The sequence below is a fragment of the Pristis pectinata genome, chromosome 1, assembly GCF_009764475.1.
Source record: "Pristis pectinata isolate sPriPec2 chromosome 1, sPriPec2.1.pri, whole genome shotgun sequence".
NCBI lineage: Eukaryota > Metazoa > Chordata > Chondrichthyes > Rhinopristiformes > Pristidae > Pristis > Pristis pectinata.
The window spans coordinates 23,509,489-23,524,530 of NC_067405.1; the positions used below are offsets into that span (position 1 = coordinate 23,509,489).

Here is a 15,042-nt window from a genome sequence, read left to right on the forward strand (position 1 = left end):
ACCAAAACAGAAGGTAAAACTTGGGCTATTACGTTTGGAGATGTACTACTGTTTCTCCACCCCATCTTAAATTTTCTTACCCCATTCCAAGCAGCATTGTCTGCCAGGAAACTATAGAAAGATGTAAAAACTTTAACAGCAGTCCTAAGTAGGAATGTCCGATGCTGTCCAGGAATGGGTATTGCTTCTCAGTCACAAGCCCTCTGGTCGTAGGCTTACTGAAACTCTCCGGGGAGTCTGGCTCTTTTAAAAGGGACCTCCCTGTCTCTGGTGACACAGCAGGTGTCAACAGCATTTCCCCTTTGTATACAGAAGCAAATTTATTTTTGAAACCCACACTACCCCTCAATACATCATGTGGCGGCCTCCAACCTTTGACAGAAAATAATTTGTAGGGATAGGGGGAAAGAGCAGGGCATAGGACTGATGAGATTGCTCCAACTGAAGCTATCATGGACCATATGGTCTTTTTCAGTCCGTGGAATATTCAATGTATTTTTAAAATTTATTAATTCACATAATGCAAATGTAACTGGTAGGGCCAGCATTTATTGTCCATCCTTAATTGCCCCCTGAACTGAAGGATTTGCTGAGTCATTTCAAAACACTCTACATCAATGGGTCTGGAGTGACATATACACCAATCCAAACATATAGATCAGGTAATGACAGCAGAATTCTTTCCTTCAAGGTTATTATTAAATCAGATACTACTTTTTAATGATTATTGATGTTAGCCTTTTTATGATTTAATTGCTATGCATGTCTCCAGGTATCAATCCTCATCGTCACTATGCTACCATGCACTTAATGCTGAGGTTCCAAATGAGAGCCTATCCCATGTGTTTAAATAGCCCTGAAGGAGGGAATGGATTTGGCATCCCAAAAGGTTTTAGACTGGTGGTTGTATGCAGCATAGTATGCAGTTCAGTGCTTTTAAACATGAGATATATTTTAATTAGAAACTCTTAAAAATTGTTCATATTAAAAATACCAAATTTATCATGAATGGTAGTGTTTAGTTTTAGTTGTGGATTTTCTAATCTAGCTTAGACCCTGTACATTTTTTTTAAATCAGTCCTCAACTCTAATCAATATGTGTATGGAAAAAAATGACGTCTCAAAAATGTCTGAGTTCACATAAAATTAAGTATCTTGTAAAAGTGCAATCACTGCTCTTGTGTAAGTAAGTACATCACTTAATGCATTATCCAGAGTTGGATATGGAAACTAAGATCATGGACATCAATATGGATGATTGGGAGGCAATTGTTAACCAGAGCACAAAGAGAGCTCCACTCTTTTCAAATATGGGCAGAGTAAAATTAGGATTTTAACAGGCAGGCAGAACCACATGATTATTCTGAAAGATTATCTCCAGTGTTGCAAGTCACTCAAAATGTTGCATTGAAACAGCAGGTTGCATTATGTATTTAAAAAAGCTGGATTTAAACCTGCAAGTTTTTGACCCTGAGGTGACAGTGCTACCAATTGAGCCAAGTTGCCACTTATGAGTGCCATAAAGTACTGTATGTCTCTAGCAATCATTACAATAACTCAGAATTTGTAAATGCACATCTGGTGGCAACTACCAATAATGACTTAAACTCTCTTAAAATAAAATTCAGCTTAAGAAAATTGCCTCCTTCCTGCAGCAAACTGAAGCAATATTAAAGGAGACTTAACACCTCAGTCAGGAGTGCTTTGCAGGTTCTGTTCCTGCAACATGCTGCTGTGAAATGGTAACCATTATATTGGCTATTTGTGCTTTAGTTGCCAGTATATTTATTGGATTGCATTTCTTTTTGTTTTTCCTTAAAACTGAAATAATACAATAAACATGTACCGAGGAAATTTTCCAGACAATGTTTTAAACTGAAGGATGAAAACTCTGCAATTTAATGGAATAGTCACTTGATAATAATATCACGTGGTCCAGTGTCTTTTTTTGATGACGCTACCATAAGGCACCACTGCATTTTTACTATATTAAAATTGTTCTATAAAAGCAAGTTGTTGTTGTATCATGCTAGAAGCTGTGCAGCATTGTGCTCTGTTCATTGTGTTGACAAGCTGTTCTGATCAGAACACATTCATCTTAACTTAATTTTAGTCAAAGAACCTAACAGTAACATTCTTTCTTTTATTTACTGCAAGTTCACCTCCTGAATTTGAAGATCTTTATCAATTTCTTAAGAGGATGGTAAACTAAGCCTTTTTGAGAATGTGACAGAAACATCTCCATGTTAGGTTGGAACTATGGGACAGACAGAAGAAAATAAAGGAAAACAGCTTCTCTGAGAACGTCTGCATTTATGCACATCAAACAGGCTGAGGTTATTAGTCCTTATTATGCATATTAAGTAAGCCCATTAATTACAACACAAGGGAAATGTTCATTGCTAAGTGAATGCCTCCTGATGGGTACTGATACTTGGAACTTTCAGATGTGGCCCCATCTGGCATTGTATGAACCAGCCTAAGCAAACTAAAGATCACAAAAACTGGCTAGACACTCCTTTATTTAAATTATCGCTGATATTACAAAGCTGAGTCTGTAATATAAGAAAAATGTTGTTTGTAAAGTTGGATGTCCTTACACCTGACTTGGCTTTATGTGTAAAAATGCTCTTGGGCACCAAAGACAGTTAAAGTAATGTTAATTAATGAGCGAGCAATCTCAGGTTAGTTCCTGGTGGGTTTCAGTCCATGGCACAAAGCTGCCTATATTTCAGTGCTAATTGGCACTAAATTGGCAGCCTCACTGAAAGAGGCCTCAAGGATGATTAGTACAAATACCACATTAAAACACATGGAGACTAAATTGGAAAGCCCCTGCAAATGGTCAAAGTACACCAAACTCTCACTGCCTGCTCCATTGCATATGTTCTGCATTGACCTACTGCAGTAATTGCTTAGGTGGTAGCTCTTTCCTCCTGAATCTGAGTTTGGTCATATAATCTTGATGGAAGATACCAGAGCCTCATAATGGTTATTGTTGGACACCGATTATCATGATAAATCTGTTTCTAACAGACATTTATGGCCTTGAGCTAACACCCTTCATGGTAGCGTAGCGGTTAGTGCAACGCTATTACAGCACCAGTGATCAGGGTTCGATTCCCGTCACTGTCTGTAAGGAGTTTGTACGTTCTCCCGTGTCTGCGTGGGTTTCCTCTGGGTGCTCCGGTTTCCTCCCACATTCTAAAGACGTACGGGTAGGTTAATATGGGGGTTTAAAATGGGCAGAGAGGACTTGTTGGGCCGGAAGGGCCTGTTACCACGCTGTAAATAAAATGTAAAATTAAAAAAAAATTAAAAAAAAAGATTGGACTTATGTATACACATCAGATACACATGCATACAATGGGTATCATTTTGGAACCCTAAGGCACCCCAATGCCCAAAATAATCCCAGTTTCTCATTATCAGTGCTCTTTCACACTTAGTTATTGCTGGGCAGTGCATTTAATCGGTGCTATGTATTAGAGTTAATGTTGAATGTGGGTGTTAAATGCAAAAAAATCCATCTTTTAATTCTCTTGCATTTTAATGAACACAATTTTTTTATGCCTACACGTTTTGATATCAACAACTCCATGTATTGAACTTCATTCTTGGTTGGTAATGCTAAACTCTCTATACAGTAGACTGTCTTATACTCTGCCTCTGAGACAACTGAATTTTGAAGGTGCTGCACAACATGCAGTTGCTACAATAGGCTTTCTGATGTAGATGCACTGAGAGCATATATTGAAATATATTTATGATTTGATCTAAGATAGCTTTTGTGCATAATATCTTATACTAAAGTGGGTCAAATTAGCTAGATGCTCTACTTGAGTGATCATAGCTGGTTGGTCAGACTCTATTTTTTATGTCCTGCTTGAATTGTGGGAAACTTTCATGATAGTATTCTGGCAATGGCTATTGGTTCATTTTCTGCCAGGACTATTCTCACCACCTTAATTGAAGAAAAAAGCCACTGAAATGGGAAGAAATGGGTCAAGGCCCAAATAAGACATTGACAAAGGCATATCCTTTTTCCAAAAAGAATCCATGATTTTGCATTAATTGAAGACATTGGAACAAACATTTATAATGAGAAAACAAAACATTAATAAAGAAAACACGTTAGCTATTTCAAGTTATAAATAAGACTGAAGTGGACCAGATGTGCTTTTTAAAGAATAGAATAACAAGCTGTTGTTAGCTGCACAAAATGTTCCATGTGGCATTTATTGGCAAATGATAATGAAAACAAGACTTCAGAACTCTGAAAACAATAAAACAATACTTGAATCAAACAGAAAGGATGAAAAAGTTTAAGCCTTGATTTAGAAAGTGCTTCAATGACAGAAATGGAGAACCAGAATTGAGCTTGCAAATGTACTGCCTAAATGCTAAACAATTTGTTGCCCTTGGTGAGCAAGCGTAGTGTTACTAACTATGATTAGCCTTTAGTACATAGGTTTACCGATTACAGCAGTTAATGGACATTCTCATTGAGGGGAAAGCCTGTTGATTGCACCACTGTATCTTTGTTTGATAGTCATATGCACTTTTCCTATGTTGTAAATCTTTTGCTTTGCTATTCTTGACTAAAGGGTAATTGGTCTGTTCTTCTTTTGGAAGGAAGAATCGTGAATATAAATACAGTGGCTTAATGTACTTTTCATTGCTGCATCTCAGTACTTCTTTTGGAAGAAACAGAATCAAAGGGAAGTTTCGGGCTGCTCCTCAGCAATTCAGCTTTGTATTTCTGTTTATAATGTTGCTTATGTGAAAAATAATGAGGAGAAGGAAGGAAAATGTTAAATACTGCGGGGACAGACATTCCTACCAAGCCAGCCATACTAATGTCATTAGTTCTGTTTAACAAGAATAGAAATTTTTTTTACAAATGACATTCATAAAAGTGACATTTTTAAGGAAATAATCTCATTGACCTCATGATATCAGGTTGATATGGAAAAATGTGTTACATGTGTGGTGTAAATTGGGAACTGGTGATTTTATCTTATGCCGTGATATCATCACTAATTCTAATTACTCTATATCAAAGGATGTCTACTTTCACTTTGCACGGGAGGATGCTTCTCAGTAAGAAGAAATGCCAAATTTCTATTTGACATTTGGAGTCAGGTTGGGAAAGAAAGACGTGAGAATGTAGCCTGAGCATGTTGTGAGCAACAGTAACTGGGGTCAGTGGTAATGAGCAATTTTCCATTGCCTGACTCTAGTATAAGTGGTTGTACATGCTCAATGGATGAGATCCAGTGACTCTGTAATAACCAGGTAGCCAACTACTTGGTTTATGTGGCTTAGTTAATCACTGTTTTTATTGTGGGAATGGTAATTATACAACACTTCTATGTTTGCCCACCATTTTATTTAAATGGGAAAAAACATTTCTTTTGTTTCTACTTTTTGTCAAACATTGATTTTTTTTCCCTCCACACTTTTTCCCAACAACTATACCAATAAATCCATAGATAGCAGCTATTTTCTACCATCTTTTTCATGTTTCAACTGATCACATCCATACCTATTTATTGTCTGCAGGATGTTTGACTTGAGGGCCATCACAGCCAAGTCCTCATCCAAGATCTAGACAAAAGACACCTTCTTGTGGGAGTTATTGGATGTGGTCAGAAGTAGGCAGCCTGGCTAATTTTGTCCCTCTCCTGGAATAAGAAATTCTGAGGGCAAAGCTGTTGGCAATTGGGCTGATTATTGTTCCCACTGAGGCTACATTTAGTGGCATACTGTAGCTAGCTCGAATGGAGATGTTTAGTTAACTCCTTTGTCACACAAGCTTGGTGAAAACACTTGCATAAATGACTGAGCTTATGCATTCAATATTACTATTTTCCACTCATTGCATTTTTCTTATAGATAAAGGACCCTACTTTAATTGGGGGAGGAGTTACTGCAATTTCTGTTTCTTCCACTCTTTTGATACTGATTCTGCTTTCTGACTAAATTGTCTTTGCTTAACCAGAGACTGTTTGCGGCAACATCTTTGCTTTGGTTCATTGACTAAGATTGCATTGTCAATTACTGCACTGATTTTTAATTTATTTGTAGTGTTGTGGGCATCAAAGTCAAGGTTGACGTTGAATGTCCATCCCTAAATGCCTATAGGTAGGTAGTAGTGAACCACCTTGAAGTGCTGCAGTCCTCCTGGGCAGGGAATTCCAGCTTTTCTTAAAAAAAAACTTCTTCTGATTGCACATATCATTGTACTTTTGTTCAAATATTTGCAATCTTCAACCCGTGTGGCTGATGACCTTAAAAAGAGGAAATTGCGACAATGGTGAGGCAATGTTAACAACTTGGCTTCACCACTTAGTATAAATGCAGTATCCTTGAGGGGTGCAGTAATGTATTGTTTGGCATCCTACAAAGAAGTGGAATCCAATTGGATACTTGCTAAATATTAAGCAGCATGTTCTAATAACTAGCAGTCCTTAAGAGTTAAAGCAGATAAATGAGAAATAAACTTACTGGTCCTTCAGTATGAATTTAAATAAAAATGCAACTAACATAAAACTTGCACAAATCAATTGGGATTACATTACTGGCATGCTTGTAACATTGGAATGAGATGGATATACAAGGCAGAAACAGAATAATTTGTCAAAGATAAAATATGTGGGGTGTTTAGTAATGAACTGTATATGAATCCCAAAAAAATACATGCCAAATTAAACACAAACAGGATGCTGCTTCTTAAAAATTATGGCTTAATAGCACTAAGCAAGAATTCATCTTTACAGAGGAAGGCTTTGTACACCCATTAGTCTTTTGGCAACAGACAGAAAAGTAATATAAATTTAATAACATAAAAGAAGGGGAAAGGAAATGCCAAAGCTATTCCTTGTCAAGCACAACTGGAAAGAGCAGTGATCCATCAATTTAAGATTATTAGAGAGACAATCTATAATCCTAGGCTAAAGATCCTGGAACATACAAGCATGGACTATGGCTCCTTGCTCTGTGTAATATTTTCCAAAGGCCAGTTGAAAGAGCGTTGCAATTTCAGAGAAGTCATTACATACATAAGTCATGTGGTCACTTTTTTTCAGCAAATCAAAACCCTGCTACTAGATTAAAGGCTGCTGCCTTTAGATGTACATTATTATTTGGTGAGATGGGGATTTTGTTTTTATTAATTTGCAGGTTAGACAAAAATGGTTTCCTGTTGAGAGGCAGCAATCTCCCACAAAATCCCGTGACTGCAAACTCTGTTTGAACATTGCACTATGTACATCAGTGTACCTTCTAATCTGCTGCATAAGTCTTGCAATTAAAGTTTGCTAAAAATCAGAGATCAACAAGAATATATGCTTGGTTCTTGGGTAAAAGGGCCTCTCAGTAGGAGGAAATAGTGGGAATGTAAACATCTGTCTGCATTTCTATGGTGCCTTATACTGTCCTCAAGACATCCTGTAGAATTTTATATCCAAAAACTTTTATTTTTAAGGTAAAAGACACAGTTATATAGATGGAGCTGGCAACTATTTTATTCATAGCAAGTCTTAAATGATTGAATATCCAGATAATCTGTTTTTGGTGACGTGGGTTGGGAGATGTACGTTTATTAGGACTTTGAAGACATGAAAGAACTCTCCCAATGGTTACTAAAGGATCTTTTCTTTCTCAAAGAGAAGCTGGTAGGTTAATTTGTCACTGGTAATTGGTTTATTATTGTCGCATGTACTGAGGTATGGTGAAAATCTTTTTGACATGCCAACCATTCAGGTAATATCACCACATCGGTACATCGAGCTGGCACAAGGGAAAAACAATTACAGAATGCAGAATATAGTGTTAGAATTACAGAGACAGTGCAGTGCAGTGCAGGCAGTCAATAAGGTGCAAGGCCATGACAAGGTAGATTGTGAGGTCAAGAGTCCATCTTATCACACAAGAGGGCCATTCAAAATTATTTCTTGTATAGGTAAGTGACAAAAGAATCAAAGCAGAGTTGGTGGACATGTGAGGATGCATATGCTGTCAGTCCTCAGAGAAAGGGACTAATAGGAATGCTAGGAACTGGCATGGACCGATGGGATAAAAGGACTCCTTCTGTGTCGTGATACTTAAGTGCAATGGTTTAACATTTCAATCAGCTGATGACAACTTCCCAGCAAGGCACTCTGCAGTACAAACATAAGATTATGTGCCCAAGTTCCTAACAGAAATTATTGCATTTATAAAGCTCCTTGCATACCTTTTAGAATGTCCAGAAGTATTTCATTGGCAATAAAACACTTTGGAAGTTTAGTCTACATTGTATGATAGGAAATGCAAAAGTCAGTTTACAAGCAGATGGATCCCATAAAGAGCAAAGTGATAATAACCATGTAAATTTTGCTTGAAGACATTGAGAGATAAATATTATCCAAGGCACAAGGGATAACTTCCTTGCTCTTGACTGAAATAGCACCATGTGATCCTATATCCTCAATTGCCATCATGATGGAATCAGTCTTTTCTGTTCTAATTTTCCTAATAACATGGGGTAATTTATATATGAAAATATGAATTAGGAGGAAGAGTAGGCCTCTTGGGACCCTTGAGCTTGTTCCATCATTCTCACTCATGTCCAGTAACCTTTCACATCCTTACTTACCCAGAATACATCTACCTTTGCCTTAAAGAGATTTAAATACTGCTTTCACCACCCTTTGAGGATAAGAGATTCAGAGACTCAGGGCACTCTAAGAGGGAAATAAAACTTTGCATTATCTCTGTCTTCCTTATTTTTAAACAGTGATCCCTACTTCCAGATTTTCCTACAAGAGATAATGTCCACCTCATTAAAGTCCCCCAGGTCTAGTATAATCATTATGTCTCTCAGTTTTCTAACCTACAGTGGTTACCAACCTAGCCAGCTCAACATTTCCTCATAAGACAACCTGCTGATTCAAGGTATCAGTCTAGTAAATCTAGTAAACCTTCTCTAATCTAATTCCAAAACAGTTAAATCCTTCCTTAAATAATGAGACTGATACAGTACATAATATTCTATCTGTGGTCTCACCAATGTCTTGTATAACTAAAGTATAACATCCATCGTTTTGTATAAAATTATAAACAATTACATTCTGTTACCTTTCCCATTCACTTGCATTACTAGCCTTCTGTGACCCACATGGTAAAACATCTGAGTCCTTTGTGCATTTTGGAGGTTTGCATCTCTCAACATTTAGGTGATAAGCCTTCTTTTTAAAATTTGTTTGGTGACTCTCTCCATACTTACTACCATAATACATCATCTCATACTTTTCTGTCTTGAATTTCAACTACCAAGTGTCTGCCAATTCCATAAGTCTGTTTATTCTCATAATCCTCAGTGACTACACCATTCAAATATTTAATGCTATCTGCATATTTTGAATATGTCCTTTGTAACAAGTCTAAATCATCAATGTTTTAGCTCTAGCACTGAAACATTGTAAATCGCCCTTATGTACCAAATACCCATTCACAAAAGCCTCTTTCTTCTCCCTCGATTAATCTTGTATCAATATTTCTGCAACTTGTTTTTAGCTTGTGGGCTTCAATTTTGCTAACAACCCTACAAAAAATGACTCTATCAAACACCTGGTTTACATTAACAAAAATATAGGCCATATGAATCTTCACTGCATTGCCTTCATCCATTTTCACCATTATCTTGTTGAAAAAGCTCAGTCAAGTTAGTCCAACATGATTTGCCCTTAACAAATCTGTACTTTCACTCCTTCATTAGTTTGTAATGAGTGGTTCTTAACTTTCCTCCAAATTATTGTTCCTATTCTCACTAGTGTGTGGCATTTTGAATAACTCATATTCTTAATGTGAACCACAGGATCCCAACCATCTGAATATTTATGCTTTTCATTCTCTCCACATAACTAAATCTCTCATTTCTGGCATCATTGCTTGAAAACTAAATACCCTCTTCAAGGTTTTGACATCCTTCCTGGAATGAACTGTACTCGACCCTCAATCCAAGGTCCAACCGCCTGCTTTTATATCTGTGCCCATAATTATAAGGCAAGTGACCCATTTATAAACTAGATTTAACTGTCTTATCAATATCTTCTGTCACATTCAATGATGAGGAAATGTGCACCCTTAAAGTTCTTTATTATTACTACTCCTTAAAATAGTACTGTCTAGAATCTATCTACGGTGAGAAAGAAATGTATGACTAAAATAGGTCTTCAAAACCTCAAGTGACCTCTTCTATGTATATTCATCTCCCTCCTATTGATTGCTTTAGAAACTTCTCAAGAATTTTCTTTAATCCACTATTAATGCTGACAATATACAAAAATCCCAGTTTTTCACATCAGTCGCCATATGTCAGAGTGATTTTAAAATATCTCATTGCAGGTGATATAAAGATCAGATGGACACCGAAAGGACTTCAGCCTTTGTCAAGTTAACTACTTTGGTTACTTATGTAGCAGCATCTTTGCAAAATAATAACAGTTAATGTAGATCTTCTGCAGCACGTGGAAGTAAGCGTGCCAGGTATAGGATAGTGACATGTATCAAGACTTTATTTTAAAATAATGATGTCCAAATGATAATTCCATTCTAGGCCCAGGTAATATTGATGTACTGTATACTGAATTCCAGTGAGATTTTATTTTTACATTTACTCTGCATTATCATAAAGCATTTGCCAGCTTGTTGGTCTTAACCATTCCAGTCATTGATTCCTGTTGTGACCACATTCCTACTTAGGCTTAAGCACTTCCTGGCAAGCTGAAGTTGACCTTAAGAGCTTCATGCTGTTAGTTAATCATTGCCAACCATCCCTTCATCAACCAACAGAGATCAACTTCCCAGAATAACAGTATAGGAGGACACCAGGCACTCATTCCTTTGCATTCCTTTTCTGAATGGAGACAAACAATAATAGCACAATACAGTCTTCATGCTGAGATTTCGGTCTCAGTGCCATCTTTCCCCTCTTTCTGAATGATGAGTTAAGTGTTTGATATCTCATTACAACATCCAGTTATTAACAAAACCAGGGATTGTGTGATGTTGAAATTTATACTTTGTGGGACTCAGTTTTCTTTAAGAACAATAGGAAACTGCCAATCAAGAGACAATCACAACGATCATTCACTACCTTTTAAAATGTCTAAAGAACCACTACTGTAAATGTGAAGATGTCTATTTCTCAGTCAGCAAATCCTGTGATAAAGAGTCTGACAAAAATTGAGGCAATCCTAATTTACTGAAAAAGACCCTGCGCAGTTACAGTGCAGTTTTCATTTGCAGGAATAGTTTGAAGTATTATTAATCATTGCTACATTATGAGATCTGAGAGTCCATCAGATACTTGATATAATAAATGGTACATAATAGCTGAGTATTACTTCTAAAGTTTTGCAAAATTTATGTTGTTATTCCTCAATCATATCTGACAAGTCCATCTTGGCTCCACTCTACCATTTTTGTACAAACTTATTTCCTCTTTGTATATTATTAAAATTTCCGTTTGCCTTTTACATTTTAGAGTCTCTGCCTTGATGTCTATGTAATAGGGTTAATCCCAAATCAAGGTTTTAATTAACCTTAGATCTGAAAGAAAGATCAGGTTGTTCAATATAATTCTTGCAAAATTATAATATTAGTTAAAGTAAAATAAACTGTATCATCTTTGACAGTAATTCTATTTAATCTCATGTTAAAGCTTATAATTATTATGTTGGAATATAAATAAACAAAACATACTAGTTATCAAAAACAAGTTAAGGAATGCTCATAGTTTTGATTCTTGTTCATAAAATTATATTTTAAATTAGTAATTATGCTTTGTTGATTCAGATGGAATAAAATTAATAGTTCCTAATTTCCTCTGAACCTGGGTGGAATAAAATGATTGGGAGAAGGCAGAAGGAAGCAGGAAATTGGACAAGACCCAGAAATGCCTAGTATCAGTTATAGTCCTTTTTTTATCCAGACCCTTGGGATCGACAACAACTTGCTTCTTCTGTGTTTTTGTGTGTTCTGAGGTCATTGAGTTACACAGCATAGAAATAGGCCCTTCGACACAACTCATTCATCTCAACCAAGGTGCCTACCTGATCTAGTCCCATTTGCCTGTATTTGGCCATATCCCTCTAAACCTTCCTTAATTATGTCTCTGTCCAAATATCTTTTAAATGTTGTAATGTTTACCCCTCCTCTACTACTTCCTCTGCAACTCGTTCCATATACCAGACACTCTCTATGAAAAACATGTCTCTCAGGTCCCCTTTAAACTTTCCGTTCTCACTTTAAACTTATGCCTTTTGAGGTGACTGATGAGGCCAATATAGGAACTGCAGGTGCGTGCAAATGGGGCAGGAGGTGCCTGATGGGGGATAGATTGTGAGGTGATGCACTCCTGCTGGTTATGCAGGTCTTCTGTGTGCTCATGAGGTTTTTAATTCCATATAGAATGTAACTTCTCCATTTTGATAGTCATGTACCAGGAATTAACATGAGTCACGGCTTGGTATGGCAACTGCTCTGCCCAGGACCGCAAGGAATTGCAGAGAGTTGTGGACACAGCCCAGCACATCATGGACACCAGCCTCCCCTCCTTGGACTTTACCTCTCGCTGTCTTGGTGAAGCAGCCAGCATAATCAAAGACCCCACCCACCTGGGTCATTCTCTCTTCTCTCCTCTTCCATTGGGTAGAAGATACAGGAGCCTGAGGGCACGTACCGCCAGACTTAAGGACAGCTTCTATCCCACTGTGATAAGACTATTGAATGGTTCCCTTATACGATGAGATGGACTCTGACCTCATGATCTACCTTGTTGTGACCTTGCATCTTATTGCACTGCACTTCCTCTGTACTGTTATTGTTTTTACTCGTACTACATCAATGCACTCTGTACTAACCCAATGTAACTGCACTGTGTAATGAATTGATCTGTACGATGGGTATGCAAGAGAAGTTTTTCACTGTACCTTGGTACAAGTGACAATAATAAACTAATACCAATAAACCAATACCGATGCCAGTGGGAATGTTGCATTTTTTCCAAGGAGTCTTTGAACACATCCTTAAATATTTTCGTCCTTCCACCTGGTAACTGATGTACATAAGGATCTTGAGGTTTAAGTCCATTGCTTCCTGAAAGTGGCCACACAAGTAGATACCGTTGTAAAGAAGACTTACGGCATACTTGCCTTCATTGGTCAGGGCACTGCGTAGAAGAGTCAGGAAGTCATGTTGCAACTATATAAAACTTTGGTTAGGCTGCACTTGGAGTATTGTGTACAGTTCAGGTCCCCCCATTACAGGAAGGATGAGGCAGCTTGGAAAAGGTACAGAAGAGGCTTATGAGGATGCTGCCTTGATTAGAGGGTAAGAGCTATAAGGAAAGATTGGACAAACTAGGATTGTTTTCTCTGGAGTGTTAGAGGCTGAGGGGGGACCTGATAGAAGTTTACAAAATTATGAAAGGCATAGGTAGGGTAGGCAATCAGAAACTTTTCTCCAGAGTAGAAATGACAAATACTGGAGGACATGCATTCAAGGTGAGAAGGGTGAAGTTTAAAGGAGAAGTTTTTTTTACACAGAGAGTTGTAAGTGGCTGGAATGGCGTGCCAGGGGTAATGGTGGAAGCAGATACGAGAGTGGTGTTTAAGAGGCTTTTAGAATATGCAGGGAATAGACTGATATGGATCACGTGCAGGCAGAAGAGATTTATTTTAATTTGGCATCATGTTAGGCATGGATACCATGGACCAAAGGGCCTGTTCCTGTGTTTTACTTTTCCACGTCCTATGTTCTTGTCTCTTCCCATGGAGAGTTTAGAATGGAGTGTTTAGAATGCAGTGAATACAAATGATATGGCCTGCCTGATGTAGCTGATAGGGTTTAATCAGGAGTCTCAGTGGTGGGAATGTTGGCCTAGGAGAGGATACTGTTGCTGGTTCACTTATCTTAACAGCAACTTTGAAGCATTCTCTGGAAGTAGTGTCAGTGGTAACATTGTAATGGCCTGAGGCATCTGTGATAAGTAGGCCAGGTTTCAGTAGCACATAGAAGAGCAAGGAACTGTGCTGTTCACTAGACCAGGCATGGTTTTGTGCCAATGTGAAGTCACAGACCTGAAGTGTTGACTTTCACTTTTCAGCACTGGCATAGTCTTTGTCAATTGAAAAGGGTGTCTGAGGATCAAGACTTCTCAATTAATTTTCTCCTAGGCCTTATTTGGTCATCAAAGGTGCTACATAAATTCAGGTTGATTCTTTATTCATTCTCTCTGCAGCTCAGGACGGTTAAGGAAGAATACACAATTAATTGACTACACTCTTTACTACACTACACTACAATTAATTGACTGCACTCTTCAATTGACTTTGCTAACGCATTGAACTCTTGTCTTGAACAGATGAATGCCTCATCTTTCTTTAGTATATAATTTTTTTCACCCTTCACTTTTCATTCACCATTTCAGAAGTTGCACAAATTCTGCTTGATTTAATTTGCAATTATTTTCTCACTTTCTACTAATTTTCAATGGCAATAAATTGTAAATTCTTATATAAATGTCCACCGATATTATACTCTTTACCAAGATCAAGCAGAGCTTTGTATTGCCCAGTATTACATAAGCTACTTAACTACAGCAAAGTTTACAGTCATGGATTTAAGCCAGAAATGAACAAACAATAGAACTAGGTGCATGTGTCCCATCTGTACTTTATTTTAGACACATTCAAAAATAACATTTGGGGTCAATGTCTTTTAACTACAAGCCCTGTACACATCAGCACGTGATTTTCTGTTCGTTTATATTAGAAAATTGCATGCTGACAATTTCAAAGTCAGACAATCTCAACCGTGTGCTCTATTCGGACATTTTCTTGTCAATCGCTCTTCATTTTGTATTTTTGCTTCTGTGCCCACCTTTGCATCTGCAAAAGTGTGAGTGCATTGAAAATGCAGTGGAGCTGTTGTTTCTGTATTCCTTTTCGTCCTTTTGCTTTTGAATTAATCTCTCCTTCTGTTTATTTTGCT

The 15,042-nt window shown here is 37.4% G+C and overlaps 1 protein-coding gene across 2 annotated transcripts in view; it reads right to left on the reverse strand.

The window, feature by feature from the left end:
• The window catches only part of arhgap15 (Rho GTPase activating protein 15), a 593,944-nt gene that overhangs the window by 4,193 nt on the left and 574,709 nt on the right, over positions 1-15,042 (reverse strand). The gene's annotated exons all lie outside the window — the stretch shown is intronic.